This window comes from Hermetia illucens, chromosome 5 (genome assembly GCF_905115235.1).
Source record: "Hermetia illucens chromosome 5, iHerIll2.2.curated.20191125, whole genome shotgun sequence".
Lineage (NCBI taxonomy): Eukaryota > Metazoa > Arthropoda > Insecta > Diptera > Stratiomyidae > Hermetia > Hermetia illucens.
The window spans coordinates 89,161,693-89,183,772 of record NC_051853.1 but is presented as its reverse complement, the minus strand read 5'-3'; the positions used below and the strand labels follow the sequence as shown (position 1 = coordinate 89,183,772).

Below are 22,080 nucleotides of genomic sequence, written 5' to 3'. Positions count from 1 at the left end.
GACAGGTGCATATAGTCCTCAACCGAGAGACTGGAATCTGGCATGTAAAGTAGTATCGAGTAAAATGGGCATTTAACTCGATCCATAGATGCAAGTCTGCGGGTCGCGATGGCATCATTCCTGCGCTAGTAGTAGAGGGGGTCTTGGGGGGCCTTGGGTCTACGTATTTTGAGTATATATCGTGGATGCCTAGCACACAATAATATTCCAATTAACTAGCGTAATGTGAAGGTTATATTTATTCCCAAACCAGGGGACCTACACGGACGCAACGAGCTTCCGACCGATCAGTGTAACGTCCTTTCTACTAAAAGAACTAGAAAGACTAGTAGACTAGACTAGACTAGTAGTACATCTACCAAAAAAGCAAATCCACGGAGAGAGCACCCCATGAACTCACGGCAAAAGACTGTGTTCGATAATGAATACTTGTTAGGCGCATTCATGGACATCGAAGGTGCCTTCAATTATACCTCATTCAGGCAGGACAGCATGGAATCGAACCGCTGTTAATCAGTTGAGAAAAACCCGCATTTTGGTCGGCCAGACGTCTATTGAGGCAGAAGCCACAGGGAGAGGTAATCTCTCCACTGTTATGGCTCCTGGTAATGGACACCCTGCTATGGCTCCTGGAGGACAAGTTTGCGGACACAGTACGGGACTGCTTGAATGAAACTCTGCATGAAATGTACAGTTGGTGGCTCCCCAATGAAGCTATACGCTACCCATTTTAGCAGGGGTGGAAATCCAGCTGGCATAAACAGCCATGTATTTGGGAGTACATTTCGACTTAGTTAACGTGGAAGCACCATATCCAGGAACAATATGTGAAATCCTACAGATTGCTCTGGTGCTGTAGGAATTGCGATAGGGATTTTAACCAAAACGCATACATTAAAATAATAAAACCATCTTGGTGTATGCATGCATCGTCTGGTGGCCGAGACTCAACTTTGTAAACAGCAGGAAGCTGCTGATTGAGAAGCCCCATTCACTTAGAGGTAAAACGGAAAGTAGCCCACGACGCATATAGACTCGATACCATTGAAGCGTGGAAAGGCGGCCAATAATACGGTCATGCGTCTATTTGGAAATTCTTTGCTAAATATTCGGTATCTCTGATGCCGGCCGATCATATGGTTTCCAGATTCGTGTTTGAAAAGACATACACTGTCGTAATCACCAAAAGAGAAGAATGGTCGAAGAATGGCCATGAGTCTTTTCACTTGCTCGAATCCTCGGAAGAGTAACGACCATATTCCAGGCAGAGATATATACCATTTCATTGGCAGCAGAAGAATGTCTGCGATAAAAATGGAGGGGTCGCACCATTCGAATCAAGCCAGTTGGTGTGGAGTTGATATCAGGTGCTGCTGAAGCTTAGCCGACTGAATGAAACATTCCTGATGTGAGTGCCGGGGAACTCAAATATCATTGGTAATGAGGAAACTGACAGATTGGCTGGGGTCTGAATCCATAATGGTGGGGCCAGAACCAGCTTGCGGAATCCGGCCATCCACTGCCAAGTGGAAGAACCTAGGGTTGCCCTAGCACTTTTGTTTTCCCTTAAGAAGTGGGACATGAAAACCTTAGCTGGGCTTTTAACGGAATGCTGCTAGTTAAATTTGCCATATGGAAAAGATTGGGGTGGTGGTTTCCGCCGTTTGCAGCCAAAGTGAGGAAGAGAAGAAGGCTCTGCACTTTTTATGCGGCTTCCTTAGATCTCAGACCAGGACACCTTGGTAGGGTTTTCTTCAATGAAAAATCTGCGCACTCGATGCCTCTGAAGAGTGTTCTCAGGTTCGCTAAAGCCTACGAACCCCATAAGCGATTTATGGGAATAGTACAATGGGCATAACAAGGACTTGAGTGCTCGGAGCTGCGGCTCCCCCAGCAAACTAAACTAAACTAAAAGTTTGACCATACCGTACTATGGGGGAACAATATACAGTAAAAAATGTCAAAAAACAAATGACAATCAAGTGAGATCTCGTACCACACATAAACTGGCCGATGAGGCGGAGGTTCACCTCCAAAACACTGAGAGCCAGATAACGACACTCAAGAAGAAGAAGTTAAGAAGTCATGCAGTGGAGCGAAGATCAACCTTGGCCTACTGCGAAGACCGCAACCAATGAAGCTCACTGATAAAAAAGCGCGAAGAAGACAGGCCTCAGTGAAACAGCTACTGTATCTGCGCTATCTGAAGGTAAGCCTGCGAACAAAACAGCTTCTTAAGAAAGCTCAGGATAGACCTCAATATACAACACCAGAGCCAAAAAAGCGGGATGCTCCCTAGGGAAGAGTAGGAAATATTTGAGAATCTCATCGTCGTGAAGAATATGTGAGGAATAGAATAAGGAGCTCGTGTTCACGCATACGCTTTTGACCAGGTATGATGTTGGTATGCACAACGGAGGATACGACTGGTGTAGGACTATAGTCGCTACATTAGCTGTGCTAGACGGAAACGGAAATGTCAACATGTAATGGGGGTGATGTGTACACACATGATAGTGGTCTACCTTTCTAAAGCCGCAGCAGTTGAGATGCTTCTGCGCCTCCTCATCACTCTAGACTTGGATCTCCACATGCGATTTTGGAAAGTTTTCAGAAGCAAAGATGAGGGAGCAGGCCCAAACTCCCAGTGACTGGGATAGACGATTGATCCTTGGAGACAATTAAGCGCTATAGCTACCTCATCAATTATAGATTTGACAGCATATATGTGCACGTGCACATGGAGAAACCAAGTAAGAATACTTCGGAGGACACATCAAGTGGAAAGCCTACCGAGATTCGAAGGAATCGTGGGGGCCATAGAGAATGAAAAGGCACGACCAGGCAGGGAAGTGAACCTGTTATCCACAGAAAAGTAAAAGCTGAACAACCTAGGCCTACATTTTCTAGGGCGCACCTCGGAGAACAAAATGCAAGGAAGTGCTATGTTCTCGTCGGAGGATGATATCGCGACATTGGAGAAGCAAGTCCTAATGGAGCCAATAGATGGCACAAAAAACTAATACCGGGTGCGCGGCATACAAGGGGGAAGCATGCAGTTAATTAGTATTTCTCTTGTGAAAAGCCAAAAATTCCATCTTTCTCAAAGGAAACTCAAAGGAAAATACATATGGCTTTCTTCTCCTCGGTTGTGATGCCAAAGTTCACCATGAGCTCTGGGAAAGCAGCGACACTAATCGAACTCAACATTGGGAGAATTCTGAAGTAGATAGAGTAATAAGGGATACTAAGAGAACAGACCGGCATCATACACAAGACGCCTGACAACATGCCTACCTAAAGTTGGACATCGACACCACGAGAGAAAAGCACAGCAGAAAGCAATAGAGTCGCCATCGACGCATATGGGGGGCAGACATCCAGCTGAAATAGTTAAATCCGAAGAAGAACTCATTTCCTACCTTACAGGGAAAGCAACAGCATTCTGACTAACACTCCAACTACGGAGAGAAGAGTAAGACAGGGAGAGCAATAGTAAGATAGTCAGTGGAAACTTCCAAACCTCTCCTAAGGGTGGTAAGGATCAAGATTGAGATATATATCAAGGAGATGAAAGCGTTCAAAAGTGGTCCTTACTCCCAAAGGGATCCTTTTTGTAAATCTTTCAGACCAATCTGCCTCACATCGTTTGTACTTAAAATAGTAGAGGTATAACTATATCAGCACGCTTACCGGATAGGACGGTCCACCGAAACTGCTCTGATATAAGCTAATGGAAGTACTGCAGGATGCCATAGAAACAAAGGAAATATCACTGTGTGCGGTTTTGGATATCGATGTCGGAAAGTGACTAGGGTTCTGTTGATTTGTAGGTCTATATCGGGGGAAAACGGAGACCAACCTCGAAAATGCTGCACTGGATATATGCTGGAATCGTAAGGCTAATGATTATTAGTCTTGCATACAGAACTGAACTCAATAAAACAGCAAAAAAGCACGCGTGTGTGTCAATGGAGCAATGAGGACATGACCAACAGCATTTCTAGATGTGCTCTTGCAACTGACTCCTCTTAATCTGCACATATTGGTGAAGGCAAGGAGAGCGTTCTTCAAAGCGCCTGGCAGTACCAGTGAGGCGTGGAGTTGTTTAAATTCAAAGAAGATTTATATTCTTCCTAGGCGGTACCCCGAACTGCTGGTACCAAGTGACTGTATGGCAGCGAGGTTTAATTTTAATAAGAAGTTTGAAATACATCGGAGTAAGAGGACAAACTGGGAGAGCGTGGCAGTGGATCCTTTACGGTGAGGAGCACACACGCACACTGTCGAGTTGTTCACTAATCCACGGTGCAGCCTCCCCTCGTATTCTGAATTTCACAGCTCGAGAAAAACAACACGATGTTTCGTTTATTGCCCACTGTTTTTATTTGCAGAGACTGCACACTATGTACTAAGGACTGGAGCATGAAATTAAAACGAAAAGCAGGAAATAGCAGCTTTATATTAACCAGTGATAATCTAATTGAAAAGTGTCATAACATAACAAAGTCCGTTCTGGGTGACGACTAGAAGCAGAAGAGGAAGGTTCTTCTCCATGCGGTCCCTCTGCTTCCAAACAACGGCACTTTCTCACCGGTAGCTCTCCATTCCAGTGGCGAGTTCTAAAAAAAGCGTAAAGAGTTCCGGTGCGCCATCTATCCGCTCGTATTCGTAACATTCGAAATAAATTCGAATGCCGCGAATCTTGCCGCGCTACAACGGTAAAGGGAATGGTACGGGGATCATCGCTCCCAGGAAAACGTACTTTGGTCCAATGAATAAGGATACTAGTATATCTTAGGGGAAAATATACGCTATAGATAGATGTGGCTTCTTCAACCTCGAAAGGAACTGTAGGGGGCAGGAAATTGTAACTCTAACCAATAGCCAAGCAACTATCAAATCACTCAGGTCCTGCCAGGCAAATTCCAAACTGGTATACGAATGCCTTAACATATTGTCGCTCAATAAGGTCTGGATACTGGACCACATTATCATCATCAACGGCGCAACAACCGGTATCCGGTCTAGGCCTGCCTTAATAAGGAACTCCAGACATCCCGGTTTTGCGGCGAGGTCCACCAATTTGATATCCCCAAAATCTGTCTGGCGTCCTGGCCTACTCTGCCGTTCCATCTTAGGCAGGGTCTGCCTCGTCTTCTTTTTCCACATTAGGTTAGATGATAATGAGGCGGTGGTCGAGCTGGACGGGAAAGGAGCAGGAAAGCCACAACATGGGCCAGCACCATTTTGTCGAGTAGGCAATGGGTTCATGGCTATTGCGCTGAAAAACGGAGAGACACCGGTAAAGGAACTGTACTGAACGAAATTAACAGAAATGGAGCAGTTCAAGTTGCTCATAGGGGGAGACGAAGTCAAGCGTTTGAAAGATTGTTTAAAAATCGCTAAGAAGAGCCATCGCATCACAGTGGAAATACTCACTTGTCACTACCCTTTAAACTATCATCTACGGAAGCAGGTCTGCAGATTATGGGACAGTGCACGGGTTTGTACAAACTGGGTTGAGACACCTGCCACTTAATATCAGACACCTCCCCCCTTCCAAGTCCTTCAGGAAGGGAGGAATAAAATTAAAAAGTTAATATGTATACTGTAACCAATAAAGGTGAACAATAGTTATTTTTGGAAGTAGTGCAGCTTGCCTTGGCAATTATTGAGGTACGTAGCTGTTGGGTATGGGCAAACTTTTCCGTGTTCAACTGATTATTCATTCACCGTGAAAGTTTAAATTTGTTGCGAAACTAATTCACGTCTCTGAAAAAGTGTTTGCTTATATACATATAGGTGTTCCTGCGTGATTAGCGAGCTTGGTCGAATATTACCTCTCAGGGAACTCTCTGATACGGAACACCGTCATTGCGGGGATATCGGAGTCGGCACCCATCCCGCCAAGAAATACCGAAATGGTGCTCCCGCGGAATTGAAGAGACCGGAAGTGATTTTTAGTGGTTGCGAATCCTACACCCGCCCGCATTAGCTCCGATGATCGTAAGATTTTTCATCTCCATGTTCGAACAAAAAAAGAGCTCCCTTAAACAGCACATAAAATCATGCCACTCATTGTAGATATGTGCACGAAATTACTTGCTGCCGCCTTTAGCGTGGAAAATGCGTCCTAGAATGTCGGATGCACTCCACTATACTGTTCAAGGGTTCTCTTCTCGGCAAGTGACGACTAGTACATTTTCTTTTGAAATGGTTGACGCTATTTGTAGGCGTACACCAACACGCCCCTCATCCTGTGCGTAGAATGTAACGAGATTCGTTGAAGCTCTTGGAAGACGCAGAGTCGTGCTGGAAGGCACTGCGGAGGGTTGCAGCGTTGGAGCTGACACTATCTTAAATTCAGTGATGAACTTGATAAGATCAGAGTGTGAACTTTCCATGCCCTAGATGGGCCTCAGCCATGACAAATGTTCTATATACTGGCGGACGGCAGACATTGCCTATATCTACTACGAGACGTTTTTTTACGGTAGCAACGCAGTCCGTTCTGTTCTAGGGCGCAGAGGCCACAAAACTGGCCATGTTAACGATTGCGAGAGTGATCCCCGTTGCCCTCCTAAGGAACATCTACAGGCACGAGAGTGACGATTTAAGATAGGTGCTTATCCATGAAGATGTCCTTCATGGAACGCGCACCCATCGAGTGGCAACTGTCTTGGCAAAATGTGACTGCACGACTCATCGGTAATTTAGATCCGTGACTGAATCGACAGCATTTTGGGATTGTCTATTTCCTTACTCAACTCCTTTGCATGAGGTTTTCAGTCTTACTTGCACAAGATTGAGAGAACCGACAAACGGTTCCAATTTGGTTCTCTGATGACGGGGAGGTGTTCGGTTGGTAGTCCGACAACGTATCGTTGTCGGATCTGATGCTCTGTGCGTAAATGCATTCACCTAACCTACTTAAAAAAAATACCAACGAATATTATACGGTAGTACTCAATTCGACCTATTGGAGTCTTATATGAGAGTCGCCAATTGGTCTTATATGAGAGTCGACAATTGGTGACTCACCTATCCCGCTCTTATTGTCGATGGTTACTTGCAACAAAACAGGCTTTGCCATGACATCGATGTTGGACTTAAAGACCTCAAAGAATAACGTACTCCATGAGTGTCCAACAGGTCTCTGTAACGAGGCCACGTGCGTGTTTTGCTCGAAGCATTCGCGAATCGAAGTGAAGTACTCGCGTAGAGTTGCTTGGTTAGTCAGTGAGGACTATACTCACAGGCAATCTGTATGAAAATCAAGGGCGAATCGGACTCGCAAAAAGCGGAGTGGTTTGCCCGAGTTGGCGGCTAAAGCTTTTGACAGGAACACATTTCCCGCGGTGCTCAATCCCTGCATATCCTTGGATGGTACGGTTAGAGAAAAAGTCATCCAAATCACCCAATGAGTGACGGAAGTATGCGATGCTAGAATGCCCAAAAAGCAACTTCTCCCAAGAAGACAAGTCAGTTACTGTTGGAACAACGGAATCGGGTATTTTCGAACCACGTTTTTCCTGGCAACGGCGTTTTACTAGAGACTTAGGGGAAGCCCGCTGTTCGTGCCTCCTGAAAGAAATTGTCGCCATTTTCTTTCCTCACCACAGGAGTCGCGAATGCGTAATGCCTCCAGTAATCCTGTGCATGTGAAAAAGTAGCTAAAACCACCGCATCACTTGATGTTACCGAATATTGGCCTGTCTGGAGCAATCCACTCTGTCTTACGCGTTACCTGAGTGGGCGCAGGCGTTTATTTGTGGCTTCGAGGATTCGCAGCGCTTTTAGTCAGATTATATGACGCGGCAGTGGCGAATATGATCCCAGTCTACATTCTGGGGAAAGGAATGAGTGTGCTGTACCATGCTGGACAGGAGATAGGAAGTCATTGGGTAAAATTAGAAGGAGTTGTTGAAGGAAGGAAGAAGGAGGAAAGAAAAAGGAGGAGTGCGTAAGAACAAAGACACTCCATGAAGTAATACCAAAATGGTGATCTCGCGGGGTTGAACTGGAGAGTTTCGGATACGCATTCCACATTCGTCCGGTCTAACTCTGACGTCCACGCGCCTCAGCTGGAGCGGCTATGTCTTTCTAAGATTTTTCACCTCCGTGTACGAACAGAAAAAATACTCTCCAACACAACAAACGTCACTCATGTCAATTTCGTTTTAATCAATGCCTTCTTTTTCAACAAAAATCCAAGCGTAAACCTATTCCGGTTCCGTTTCACACAACATTTTGGCATGATTGCATGTCGGATACGCTCCTCTATACCGTTCAAGGTTTTTTTTCTGGTGCCTCAATGGCAGCTAAAGCAGAAAAGGTACCAGATGGGTCTGCAATTCGCCGTTGATTCTCTCTCTCTGATCCTGATGATGAAAGTAACTCTGAGCGTCAATGAAATGCTGAAAACCTCAATGTTGGGAACCATAATGACGTGCATTCATTTCACACTTTAACTACGACCCTGACGAGTCTAACCTCAATATCAAGGATCTATGCTCAGACTATGGTATTCTCTATTTAACCGTTGATATGAGGCTACGCCGCTTTGGTGGAGATTAGTTGGCATATGTACATAAGCCCCGTGGCTCACAAAGTAGGGAACGTAGCTACTACTAGTCTAGAATCTGCCACATTTCCTCTAAACAGCACTAGTCTGCACGTCAATATTGTGCCATCGGTTTTTGGCAACCTATCAAAAATGTTGCCTTTTCTTCCAATGCTCGTAGGTGGTGAGGAGGCAGATGGGGCAGCAACCCTGAAATCCCATCTACTTTCTGGTCGTGGATGTAGCAGACAAATGCTTTGAGGCCTAGTGTGATCAGATTCGAGTCTGCAAAGAACTCATCTGCATAAGAGAGAATATGTTTCTGAAGAATTCCTGGGGATGTGTTCTTGTCCGGCCATTTGCAGTTGGCCCCATTGTAGATTTGTTAAGTACACCACGCATCCACTGACATGAATGTTGAGCCTGCGCTCAGTATAAACTTGCTGTGTCAGTCACGGTGGGGCTCTGATTGTGGTCTTCAAATCGAGCCGTGTGTGGGCTAATCCCGGCACGGCAGGTGCTCATGTAAAACCATCAGGACTTAACCGCCCTTTCTTCCCCATGTTAATTGATACCGAGAGGAAAAGCGTGAGGAAAGTGAGGGATAGTTAATTGTTTCTCCAAATTTAGGTATTAAGTCAAAACTGGTAAACGCTTGGTAAGCAAATTAAATATCTCTTTCTTAATTGAACATGGGTCTTCCTAATATTATCAGGTAAACTATTTTTCATGCTCTTGCTCAGATATTCATTTCCATCCATCCAATTTACGAATCCCGCTTATCTAGGATTTGCTTCAAAATAAAGCCATAATTTAATTTGAATGAACTTGTTAATGCCTACGCCTCAATTAGGACATTTGCGTTTGAGTTTATATTATCCCTGCCCACACTCCATCTTTCTAAATCCAGCATGAGTTATGGTTCGAATTAACTGTTAATAGTTTCTAAATGATCACATTTACCCTATTCAAAGCAAATATTCAAATATGGCTACAGAATTGCATTTATCACTTTGCCATATTACCAGCGACCATTACAATGCCTGGCGATGATTTATTATCAAAAATATTCATAATGGGCTCTCAATAGAATTATCTGCTGGAAATAGTCCCCCGTATGCATCGGCCCCAACCCGTTCACCTACAATAATTTGCAGACAGCGGTCTAAAGGGTTTCCGATAAAATCTCCAGCGTATCAAGGAAAAATTATTGGATTGGTTTGAAACTGTCCGGCTGCCAGCCATTGAGAGAAAAACATGGAAATTCTACACACACAAAATGTTGGCCACTTAATAAATTAGGCAATAAATTCTGAAACATGTCCGTGCCCCATATCCGTTCGTTTCACTGGAAAACAGGATTATATCTTGTGCTGGTTGGGGGTGGAATTATTACAAACCGTTTTTGGTGGAAAAGAAGGAAAGATTTTTTATGAGATTAGAAGCGTTGAAGTCGGATATTTCCTGGGAGTCCATAGTGACCCCCGCAAAGGATCGTTTTTGCTGGCTTACGCCTCTGAATAAAAGGGTATATCAAGTGCGGAAGCAGGAGGTGCTAGCAAAAAAGGGTAAAACGAAGAATAATGTTTACTTAAAAGCACGACTTTTGGGGTCTTGGGCAAAACAAAACATTAGTAAATCGGTTTGCTGTCTGTCTGTCAGTCGCATGAATTTATGTGAAATTCGAGGAGGCTCTCATTTATACAACAAGTCGATAAACCGGAAGCATATGCATCAGTTATGGGAGGCTTTCTGCATATCTTACGTATTTGAGCGCATATTTGTCCTATTAGTGCGTAGCTCGTAACGTTTATGCATTTCGTATATTAGAATATTCTCCTCTCTTGCGACTCAGTCTCCAATTTCAGTAAATTTGCACAAAAGCTAATCTTTGATTGGTTACAACTTTGCTAGTGACAATCGTCAAACTTAGATGAGTTAGGCTTTGTATCATAGCGTATATGTATATAACTGCAGAATTTCATATTTATAGGATGAACTTAAGTGGGGCTTCTAGCGTTATAAACTTTATTTAAGCAGATATCGACAGAGCTGTAGATAACCTATTGGAGCAGCTAAGTGACTTCTTTTCCGATTATTCCGTTTGGTATTTTCCGAGAATGGCCCTGTCAAATAAGTGTCAATTTTTTAGCCCTCCCCTTTTAACAACTAAAGTCAAAATTAATACCGGTTTCGGAAAGTACTAATTGTGACCTTTATTGATATCCAACATGATTATATTCGGTGAAAAAAGCTACATAAACCTTTTGTATGTGTGGGGCCCCCTTAAACTCAATGTGGAGTAATGTTACTCACTGCATGCACGGGCGTCCACAATTCTAACCTCCCCATCCAATTTCGAGTCAAGTGAGAAAAGTGCGTACGACAGACTGGTAAACGAGTAGACAAACGGTCAGACGAACCAATGCCAGATCCTCCATGATGTGCGTGGCTTCGTGTGGATAAGGGAACGTTCAGCGGATGCGTATGAACTGCACTTGTAAGCCGCCCGTGGAGAAAAATGGTTATGAGAAGGTCACAAAAATTAATAAACCAATATGGTCGAGGGTAGAAGGTGAAAACTTACGATTCAGAACTCTAGTATGCTAATGCTTGGACAAACAGGCATTTAAGACTAGCATGTCGCTTTCTAGAAGACCCTTAACAAAAGCGCAGAAAGATGCGCCAAGGGCAGAACGGTGATCGTCAAAAGCCATAGTGACACCTATCGCAACCGATCGTAAGGGGATACGGGATAGGGAACGCTCCTCAGGAGAGAAACTCAACAATTGTCAGATCTCCTCCAATATCCAAAGGGGTAAAAGATCGGGGAAAGAGGAGCCCCGTTGGTGCCACAAAATGTGTGGAAAGAAGAATGAAGGTCAATCTGGAGAAAAAGACTGTGGAATGAAATTCCCAACTGGAAGACTCCTTCTGCATTTTGCTTGGAGCAAAAAATTTATCAAAGACACACACAATGTGCCACAAGCATATGGTGAGAGCCATCAAGGTTCTATACAACAAATCGCGGGAACATGCCAAAGAATCGAAGAGCCTTAGTATTGCTCCCTCAACTTCAATCAACGCAGCTGTCACCCAACCGTATACTCGTGAATGGGCAGAGAAAAAAGAGCGTTCGTGAAAAGGTGAACCAGAAAAACTTAAAAAGAGAAAAGAGAGAATCAGGATCCGTCTTCAAGCGATAACTATTTCAAGCACAGGTATGTGATACGCAGACATACTAAGAAGGGTGAATGCTGAGTCTGATCTCCAAGACTTGTGGGAAAATGCCACTAGGGTACGGAGGAACCAAAAGAGGAATGTAATGTTGGAGCTGAAAAGGTTGCAAAGAGCAAAGCCAAAGGGTTCCGCAGTCAAGTCAAAGATTTACTTGGGGAAAGTGCTATCGTGCTCAAAAGCATGAGGTCGCTATGCAGTCCAAGTACCTAGACGAGGTTACTTCTTAGGTACATCAGAGAGCAGTTCAAGCTACGGGACTTGCAGAAGGCATCCATTGTGAGCCTCAGAAAGGTCCATGAAGGCGTACACAAACGGCGATCATCCGGTTAAGATATTGCGTAAGCTTCTGGATGTCGGGAACATTCCTATTGGATTGGTAGTCTGTCGTGTTAGAGAGTACATCTCTTTCTGGAAGTGCGGTTTGGTTGTGCATCTGATTTTTGTTAGTCGTTCAGTAGCTCGCGATATGCCCTGAAACCTCAGTAAACACTACACACATAGTGATCACCAGGCAGTCGTCTTCGCTCTGAAGAACAAGCCATACGGAGACCTGCTCACTAAACAATGAAGAAAACGTCAGGCTGGTCTTCAGTAGCAACTGACGAGCAAATATTCATAGATCTATGGTTGAACCAATGTACTATATTGGATACACTCTTCATATCACGGAGGGCATCGGGACGGCATGCGACTCATCGATGCCAAGGTGTTAAACTGACCCCAGTTGAAGGCTCAACTACTGGTCTAATAGGGTCTGATCTTCCATGGGCGTCACATCGGGCCAGATGAGCGGCCCAGAAAGGAATGGGGAGGGTTGATAAGAAGGTAAAGCAGTGTATTTACAAGGAAGCTCGAAGAAACCTGAAGCTAATTACACAGCGAAGCATGAGGGACTAACTTGGTGCAGAGACGGGTATAGGTATTCAATACGAAATGGCGTAAGGAAACCGCTGCTCTTGTCAGAATGCGGAAGTATGTTATCACTTCAAAACTAGCAATAAAACAAATTGAAGTGATGATAGATGCGAGGCTAAATTTCAAGTAACATTTATAACAAGTTTGCCTTAAGGCGTCTAATGTTAATGTGACACTGGTTAGGATAATTCAAGTGTTGGGGACCCACAATGCATTCTTAGGCTAAGCAACCTGCTATATACATATATGCCACACTACCCAGCAGTTTGGATAACTGCACTGCATGCCACATGTAAACCGACCTATGCGATAACTGGAATGATGCCGATCGATGTTTTGGCCTTAGAGACCATGCGTGTCTATGGTGGACCTAATTCTTCGCCTGATCAGAACATGAAAAACGTCGAAAGAGAGGTTAGGTTTAAACTGGACAGCTTACCTAGGGGGTAGGTAGAAGGAAAACGCCCAACTGTCGACGAAAATGACTTTGGAAAGGACATGCAGAACTCGGAAGTAATATAGAGAAAGAAATGAGAGTAAAACTTTCGGTACAGGGGCTGCGAACCTCCGTACCCGTAGCTTTGAGAGTGAGCAAGCAGTACCTCGGTAGTGAATTCCATGATCGCTGTTGCATCTAATAATACAACAAACCTGGAAAAATACATTTTTACAAAAATACATCACTTCCGAGAACGCTTGGATTACACCCGATCAAAGGTGGCCAAAGGGTAGTATAGCTCCCAGGGCGAAACGTAGATTGGTATCCGAGTGTATTTATGCGGTGTTTCCAACGATTAATTATTTGAAATAATAAAAAAAAACTTGTTGTTTCTTTTTCGTTCGAAGAGCTGCTCTCCAGGTTCAAATAATTGAGGTACGATTTGCAGAAAGCGAATAAACAAAGGAAAAAGAGGAACTTTAAAAACCTCTACAACGAAGGTGATGTAAATCACTTGGACTTGATGGTATTAACAATAAATCAGTGAAAGCTACCGCGTACACGAGACCAGACACGTTTGTACAAACAATGCAAAAAATCCTCGACGAGGGAATGTTCTCTAAAAAATGGGAACAACAGTGTTGGTAGAGATCTTAGGTGAAGCGATGTCGCGGATCTACATCAGGAGAACGACAACCTAAGACGGTGTGCAATTGATCAAGAGTGAGGAAAGGGTATCATCAATGGTCAGATGGTAGACCAAGTGGGATAGTTCAACGAAAGGCCGATGGAAGCATAAGCTGATTCCAATCGTCCGTATGTGGATTAATCGTCACCATGGAGCCTGTAGTTAGCACCTAGCCAAGCTTCTTTCTGGGAACGATGGGTGCCGCAAATATCTACACAGGTTTGGGCATGACAACTCACCAGCGCGTTCAACCTGCCCAGGCGAGGAAGAAGACGCAGAGCATGCAATATTCTATTGCAGTCGCTGCATGTGTATAAAATCCGGCTCAATAGCTTATGGTGGGCAGGTGACTTAATCCGTATTGATGAGGATAATCCAGCCCGGAAAGCCTATAAGGGCGATATCTATGGTAGGAAAAGAAGACGAGGCAGACCCTGCCTGCGGTGGATCGATGGCGTAGGTCAGGACGTCAGACAGATTTTAGGGATATCGAATTGGTGGACCTCACCGCAAAACCGGGATGTCTGGAGTTCTTAATTAAGGCAGGCCTAGACCAGATACCGGTTGTTGCCTCGCGGCATGGAGGACCAACATTCCGAGCGTTCATCTTCTGGTGAAGCACGGTCGGAATACAAACGGCGGGAATTAATGACATTCGTAACAAATGCGTAAAAGAGCTTTGTATAGCGGAAAGGGAAAGACGTGCGAGAGCCATGCAGCAATGGCAGCATAACTGCCAAACGGCCGCGAGAAGTAATATCTAATGACGTTTTCACGGGGTGAGTGGTTGAAGGATGCGCAGGTGTGGTTTGCGTACGTAGGTGCGGATTTATGTCCACGAATCATGGGGTTTCAGCGGTTTCTGCTGATGTCTTTGGGTGATTCCACATCCTGGCTTAGAGAAAAAACAATACGCACTTCCACACAATTAATATGAATAAATAAACGTTGTGCTTCCGGAGATCGCCAGTGCTCTGACTAGCGTGGTTTATATTGCAGCAGGACAGTTTGTGGCAAGGCGTGGGATATGCGGGATTTATACAATAATTATGGAACCAATCTCAACGGAGGAAGCCGAGAATCAAAGGACCAATTCAGCTCTCATTTTTAGGGCCCTTGGAATTCCTGGGTTGAATCACTTAAATTGCGTATTACGAAAATAATTGATACTTATACTTTTGCACAGAAACCATTGAAGATTGAAGTTGTTCATTAACAACGATTAGCAAGGATAACAATGATGAAGGGGCTTTGACCCCAGGACATTTCTTGAATTGTTAATCTCTAATGACTGTTCCTCAAGAGGGTACTAGCGGAAACTTCCCTGCCAATGACCGATAACCGCTGATCACTGGAATCGTTGAAGGCTTCGGAGAGATATGTTGCAGTTGATGCATATTCCACTTACAACATAGACCTATGTGGCTCAAGTCTCACCCTAACATAGAAGCCAATCACATACTGCCAGTAAATGGCCAACATTTTCCACACCACACAGATTTAAAAATCCTAACTGAAACCAACTTCGGTTAATCTGGAAGCATCTACCAATCACCGCATTTTATCTTTAAGTCTTGAGCTGTAACACTTAATATGTTAGTTACCTCTTTTATTACATTTTACCTATACACCTATATTTTCGTACTTCAAACAAAAAAAAAAGGACGTAGATGAGTTATCAACCAAACGAACGATACACTTCCCCTTCTTTATTAATTCAAGAACTTAAGAACGATGACCCATCTTAACTATAAATAAATGTTCAAGCGTCTTAGGCCCCATTACTATTGGCTTCCGAGGTAATTCAAGGGTTATGATTTTCACCGATAAGCACATAAGCTCACAACTTCCTTTCACATTTGAACTCGTATTCGCTGCAATTCCTGTGTTGAAAACCTTGTCATATTCAAACATTACTACGGTCTAGCTTAACACACATTTTCCAGTGCCTAAATGATAAGGACTAACCTACTCACACCCCTAGCATGAATCAAAACCCAATTATATGTAGTTGTTCTCGAGATTCCATGCAATTACGTAAGAATGTTGATAGGGGCAGATGCTTCATCCTTCGAGTGCTTTATACATTGGTTAGCGGGAACGGTACGTTTGCGGATCATTGGACCCCGCATGAGGATCGGTGATGTGTGCATGAGCCTAGCAAAGTCAAATAGTGTTGATTAAATGAAATGGCATGCCCTAACTATTCTATTATAATTACAATAATCAGTTTCACCAAACAGGATAGAGTCAAACAACAATTTCCCATCGATTTTCCACTCTTCTCTTTTCACTATTCTATTTGTCAATTAATTTTTTCAATGAAACTCTCCAAACAAACCTTCCTTTCTATCAATGGCCTTGTGATTGTTGTCAGTAAGTCACAAGTCGTGCGGGTTACCCTGCTCCGCCCGGTGCTCCTGTACTCACTAATGCGTTGATTGCATCCTTCTGCTCAGGACACGGATCCTTTGAAAATCGAACATAACACACAGTTGAGCCGATGGGATATTGCACAAGTGAAAACTGTTTCGATAATTACGGACCGAACTTAAAAGAAACGTCACCCGCACCAGATCCGCTGGAATTTGATTATTTCGAGGATGTTTTTCTTACAGAGGAAGCAGAACTACCGACTTGAAAATTACATTCTTGCACTTCTTGCATAACACTTGGACACGCACTGCAACACTTGGCCGAGGTGTTGAGAACTCGTAACTTTGTGCGAGGCGTGGAGTTCTCAGCACTAACAAATGGAAGAGGTTCCTTTGGTAAACAGAATGATTCTGTCGAATGAACTCATTCAAGTAATTCAGATTTTCCGAGTGTCACACATATTCGCTAGCGAGTAGGTTCGAAAGACTCTTTTATTAAGATGCGAATGTATGGGAGGAGTGGAACTCCCAGTCTACTGTATAACACGTCCTCTGCAATGCACTGCTTTTAATGGGCTGGCAACCGTCACTCGAACGAGTGAGCGAGGAACGTGCTTCCGCATACAAATTCGCCGGCACACTAAAAACTTTTCCGAGTTTCGGGAGCTCGAATTATGTGCCCCAAAACGATTTTCAACAGATACAGCTCCGACCGACCCTGTTGGCTCTATCGTCGAGGAGTTGCTGTGACTCTGCCTCCTTTCTTACCATTGCAAGGATATTCATTTTGGGAGCATGCTGCTGCTTGTGCACATGCAATCCTTTCTTTATGCCCCTCGTGCGTCTTTGGACTGTCGTTGCCTTTTAGCGGGATCCCCACCTTCGATTGTGCAATAACAAACCATACGTCGTTGACTTCCATGTGGGTATGCTCTAACTTACAGTCGGTGGTGTTGAAAAGCTTGATGCAATCACCTCGGAAAGCATACATTTCTCTTCAAATATTTCACTCCTCAAAATATCGTGGGAAATTGTAATAAAAAATGAAACAAAGTAAACAAGAGTAATATTCCAACACTGGCAAACTTGGAGCTGTAAAAAATTCACTCCTTTTTCCAAGGATGTTGCCCATTTTGCAAATATTTTGAATTTGTGGGCAACTAGCAGATTCGTTTCTTGAGTGAAATCGCAATCTAAAAATTCATGAATGCTTTTCCTAAAATCAGTGCCTATTTATGTCTGGTTTTCACAGCTTCCTGTAGAACTAGTTCACGGTTCACCGACTCAATGCTTTGTTCATATAAAGATTTGTAACATCATCAACTGGCCTTGGACGATCTAAAATGGCTATACAAAATCCGGTATGCATCGCACTCATCGCAACAGTGTCTTACCACAGCAAGGATACCGTAATATCCCTGATGTTCCCTCAATGGCAGTAAGATTAAAGGCTGGAAAGCCGGTTGGAGATCTAAGCAAAAGACTATGTAAGAGGTAAATTTGGAAATATAAGCCTCATAAACGTTCTCGCCCCTACAGAGGGGACGCAGAGTCGCAGAAAGATACTTTCCACGAGGCAGTTGAGCGGACTCTTGAAGCCTGTCCGAAGTATGATATCAAAATCATACTACATAGCGACGATGAACGTAAGCTAGCAACGGAACAGAAGTGTGCTGTGTACCCAGTAACGTTGCATTCTCAAAGAACGTCGGCATGCGCAGAGACGAACTCCGTCAACCGGAGAAGCGACTTCACAGATGGAAAATAAAAGCCTGGGAGAAACAACAGGTCTGCGAACTTGAAAACTACAGGGAGCAACCGGACCGGAGTCAGCAGGAAGCCTTGTAAACCTCGATGCTCATCCTGCCGAGACAAAGAGGGACATCTGATTTCCGGCAGAATGTGCATACTGGAGCGAGGGGTTGAATATTTCGATGAACTGCTCATCAGCCAAAATATCAGCGAGTTAGAGGTCCTGCCAACTGAAGACGACGGACAAATACCACCATCAAGCATAGAAGAAACAGTCCGTGAAATACACCGGCTTAAAAACCATAAGGCGCCAGGAGCCGATGGAATTATTGGCGAATTGGTTGAATATGGAGGCGACCAATTTCACCAAGCGGTTCATCAACTTATGTTCAAGGTGGACCAGCAAAGAGGCATTACCTGTCCCATACATAAAAAGGAATATATCACGCGGTACAGCAATTATAGAGGTATCACGTTGCTGAGTACTATCTATAAGATATTCTCCACTATCTTGCCAGCTCCATATGCCCAGAATATCATTGGTCCATACCGAAGAGGCTTCACTCCAAGCAAATCAGGAAAAGATTTTCTCTGCTGCAAGTCATGGAAAAACTGTTGGAATAAGGACATCAGATGCACCATCTATTCATCGCCTTAAGGTCAGCTATGATAGCATAATCAGGGTAAAACTGTACACGGCCATGAGAGACTTTGGCATCCCGAAGAACTTGATAAGACTGACTAGGCTGACCCTGACTAATGTGCGAGGCCAAATAAAAGCAGCAGGATCACCCTCAAGACTATTCGACATCAAAAACGGTCTAAGACAAGGGGATGTCCTAACAGCTTGGCCGTGGGAAAGGCTTCATTCAGATCAAGCAGGCGGCGCGAGATCTTGGGCTGTACATCAATGAAGGCAAGACGACGTACATGGTGGCAATGTCAGCGCCAAAAACCAATAAACGAACAACATCGAATCGCACTGGTAAAACGAAAACAATGAAGACAGGAGACTACAACTTTAAGACCGTTGAAAGTTTCTCCTATCTAGGGTCGAAAATCACAAGCGACAACAGCTATGACGATGAAATCCGCACACAGTTGTTGGCAACCACCAGAGCCTATTTCAGCCTCAAAAACTGTTTCGCTCGAAACGTCTCACCATAGGGTCAAGGCTCTTACTGTGTAAGACAATGATCATGAAAGAAAAATTGCGAACTCTTGACCACGTTCGAGAGAAGAATCCTCCAAAGAATGTTTGCCCCGAAAAGCCAAAGCTACGAAACCAGGGAAGAAATCGCGAGTTGAACGGCTTCTACATGCAACGAATTACAGGGCAACGAAAAGAAGAGGTCTATTCAAGCGACACGTTTGCTCCCATAGCTTACATAAAAACACCAATGATAATGGACTGCTGATTATTCAATTAGCAATACCGCAAGCGATTGTTGTTGAAAGTTCAACAATCGTAGGCCTATCCAGTCGCCCTCACCTCTCAGTCTTGATGAACTCAGAGGACAAAATGGACTCTTGTTGGCATTGTGCCCCGGGCTCGAATTACAACATCGCCTAGAATTCGCTCTGACAATCGGTTGATAGAGGATACTGAAGCCTTCCACCTGTCAGCGCAATTGAAGTTGAGGAAGCAATAAAACGAATCAAATCGGGGAAAGCAACAGGACCTGACGACATCCCATCTGTGCTCTGGAAAGTGAAGAGCTGGGATCCAACACTTTGGCTCAGTGAATTCTACAATTGGGTTATTAGGAAAGGTAGGAAAGGTAGAACACCATCTGACTGACAAGAAAGTACCGCATCTCCAATATGGAAACAAGTCGGAATACCGGAAGCTCGTGCTTCGGGTATAAAGGTTTTGTGTTCATCTTATCTAAGAAATTTCAACGCACATTTTTATACCCGTATCCAACTACAAAACTACGAGACATACGTACATATTACAGCCGTAGATGTTACGCTCACCCTAAACAAACAAACTGCCTATTTTCGAATACTGTACAACATATAGGCTCGTATATAAATTGATCGTACCCATATTTTCGATTTACTTCTTATATCTATCTGAATTAGGCTCTACCCGCAAAGTTCACTAGCACGCATATACTATATACCTACATACACACATGTCTCGTTGGAATAATTGATATTCATATACAAATTATTAAAGAACTAAAACAAAATAATTCTTTTCCACTCAATTTATACGAACTTACTTCCTGTGGTATTGACGAATTGATATGTAATGATGACGTCATGCAGGTTGTAGAGTCCACGAAATTCACAAAAAATTGTAAAGTTTTACCCTCTATAACTTTGTTAATAATAGTAGGATTTTCTTCAAACTTGACCAAATTGTGCACTATGCTCTTCGTTATATGCATGCCAAATTTTGTACTTCTGGGACGAACATAAGGGGGGTGCCGGGTAAATTTCTAAAATGTGGAAATATACTATTATTAACTTTATTTGTGCAGATATCGGAACCGGATATATTTTGAGGCCTAGATTTCACAGAGATGCACTACTGAGATTTTTTTCAGATTTTTCGGTTTGATAGGTTCTGAGAACGAGACCTGTTACACTTTTTGGGGGTCATATTTTGAGTCCTCACTCCCCTATGTTTCACCCCATATAAAATATTGAACCAGTTTCAAAAAGTACTAATTGAGACCTTTCATTTGATATCCCACATGGCCACATTTTGTGAAAAAAAATTTTGCACCCTCCTTTTACATATATGGGGAGCCCCCCTTAAACTTAACACAAAATGGCGTCAGTTGCTGCATGTAAAGGGAACGGCAGATCACATACTCCTACCAATTTTCGTGACAATCGGTTCAGCCGTTTCCGAATAAATCGGTTGTGACAGACAGACAGACAGACAGACAGACAGACAGACAGACAGACGGACAGACAGACATCGAATCGATTCTAATAAGGTTTTGTTTCACACAAAACCTTAAAAAGGATAGTTCAGCAGAATGTTTAAATTACCGTTCAATCCGGTTACTTTCCCATACCATGAAGATTTTTGAACGCATTCTTGACAACCGTATTCGCGAAATCGTTGAAATAACCGTGAATCAAGCCGGGTTTATCAAGAACTACGGAAGTACTGACACAATACACGCTCTGCGCTTACATATGGAGAAACACCCTGAGAAGCATCGCCTCTCTACATTGCATTTCTGGATTTAGGAAAAGCGTTTGACCGTGTGCAACACGAACTCATCTGGTATGCTTTACCGCAACACTTCGTGCAAGAAGAACTCGTGCGCTGGGTTCAATTGCTCTACCACGATCCGAAAAGTAAATTTCGAAGTATGGCGGGTGTATCAAAACCACTTCGTGTATCTGTTGGTGTTCATCAATAAAGCGTCCTCTCACCACTGCTCTTTATTCTTGTTATGGACACCGTCACAAGGGGCATCCAACGTCCAGCGCTTTTTTACACTGCTTTATGCAGATGATGTTTGCTTGCATCTAATAACAAAAATGATTTCGAGCAACTTGTCCAAAAATGGAATGATTACCCCATGCAACACGGTTTCAAATTGAATCTAAATAAAACAGAATTTTGGAAGGCCGATCGCCATGAAACAGGCACAATCACTATCAACGGCGATGACCTGCCCAGAACTGAGCGATTTAAATATCTCGCATATCACGCGTTAACGCAACCTGGATGAAGTGGTGTTCCACAACTGGTGTTTTTTGTGATCGGGATATCAACGAACTTCCCAAATCTAAAATTTACCATAATATCGTCAGTCCTTTTACTGTCTACGGTTCTGAGTGTTGGCCGACTATAAAAGACAACGAATTGCATCTTGTGGGAATGGAGATGAAGATGTTGTATTGGAATATTGGCATGATATGTTTTGATTACATCTGAAATGAGGGTATCCGCGATTAATAGGGACTTGCACCGGTCGTGGAAAAAGTGCGAGAGAGGCGTTTTCGATGGTATGGTCACGTAATTCGCGCTAACGAGAATTCACTTCCCAAAATTGGCTTGAATATTGAAGTTGGTAAATAATTGAATATTGAAGTTGGTAAATAACCAAAAGGCCGGTCGAAACAACCG

The 22,080-nt window shown here is 43.6% G+C and overlaps 1 protein-coding gene across 6 annotated transcripts in view; it reads right to left on the bottom strand.

Moving 5' to 3' along the window:
• Positions 1-22,080, bottom strand: part of LOC119658037 (calmodulin-A-like) — a 498,102-nt gene that overhangs the window by 227,716 nt on the left and 248,306 nt on the right. For 3 of the 6 annotated variants that reach the window (XM_038065272.1, XM_038065275.1, XM_038065274.1), the window contains exon 1: positions 16,190-16,934. The exons of the other annotated variants lie outside the window; for them this stretch is intronic. The gene's annotated coding sequence lies outside the window, so the exon portion shown is untranslated. Of the gene's footprint in view, positions 1-16,189; positions 16,935-22,080 lie in introns of those variants that run through there. 6 annotated transcript variants of the gene reach the window in all.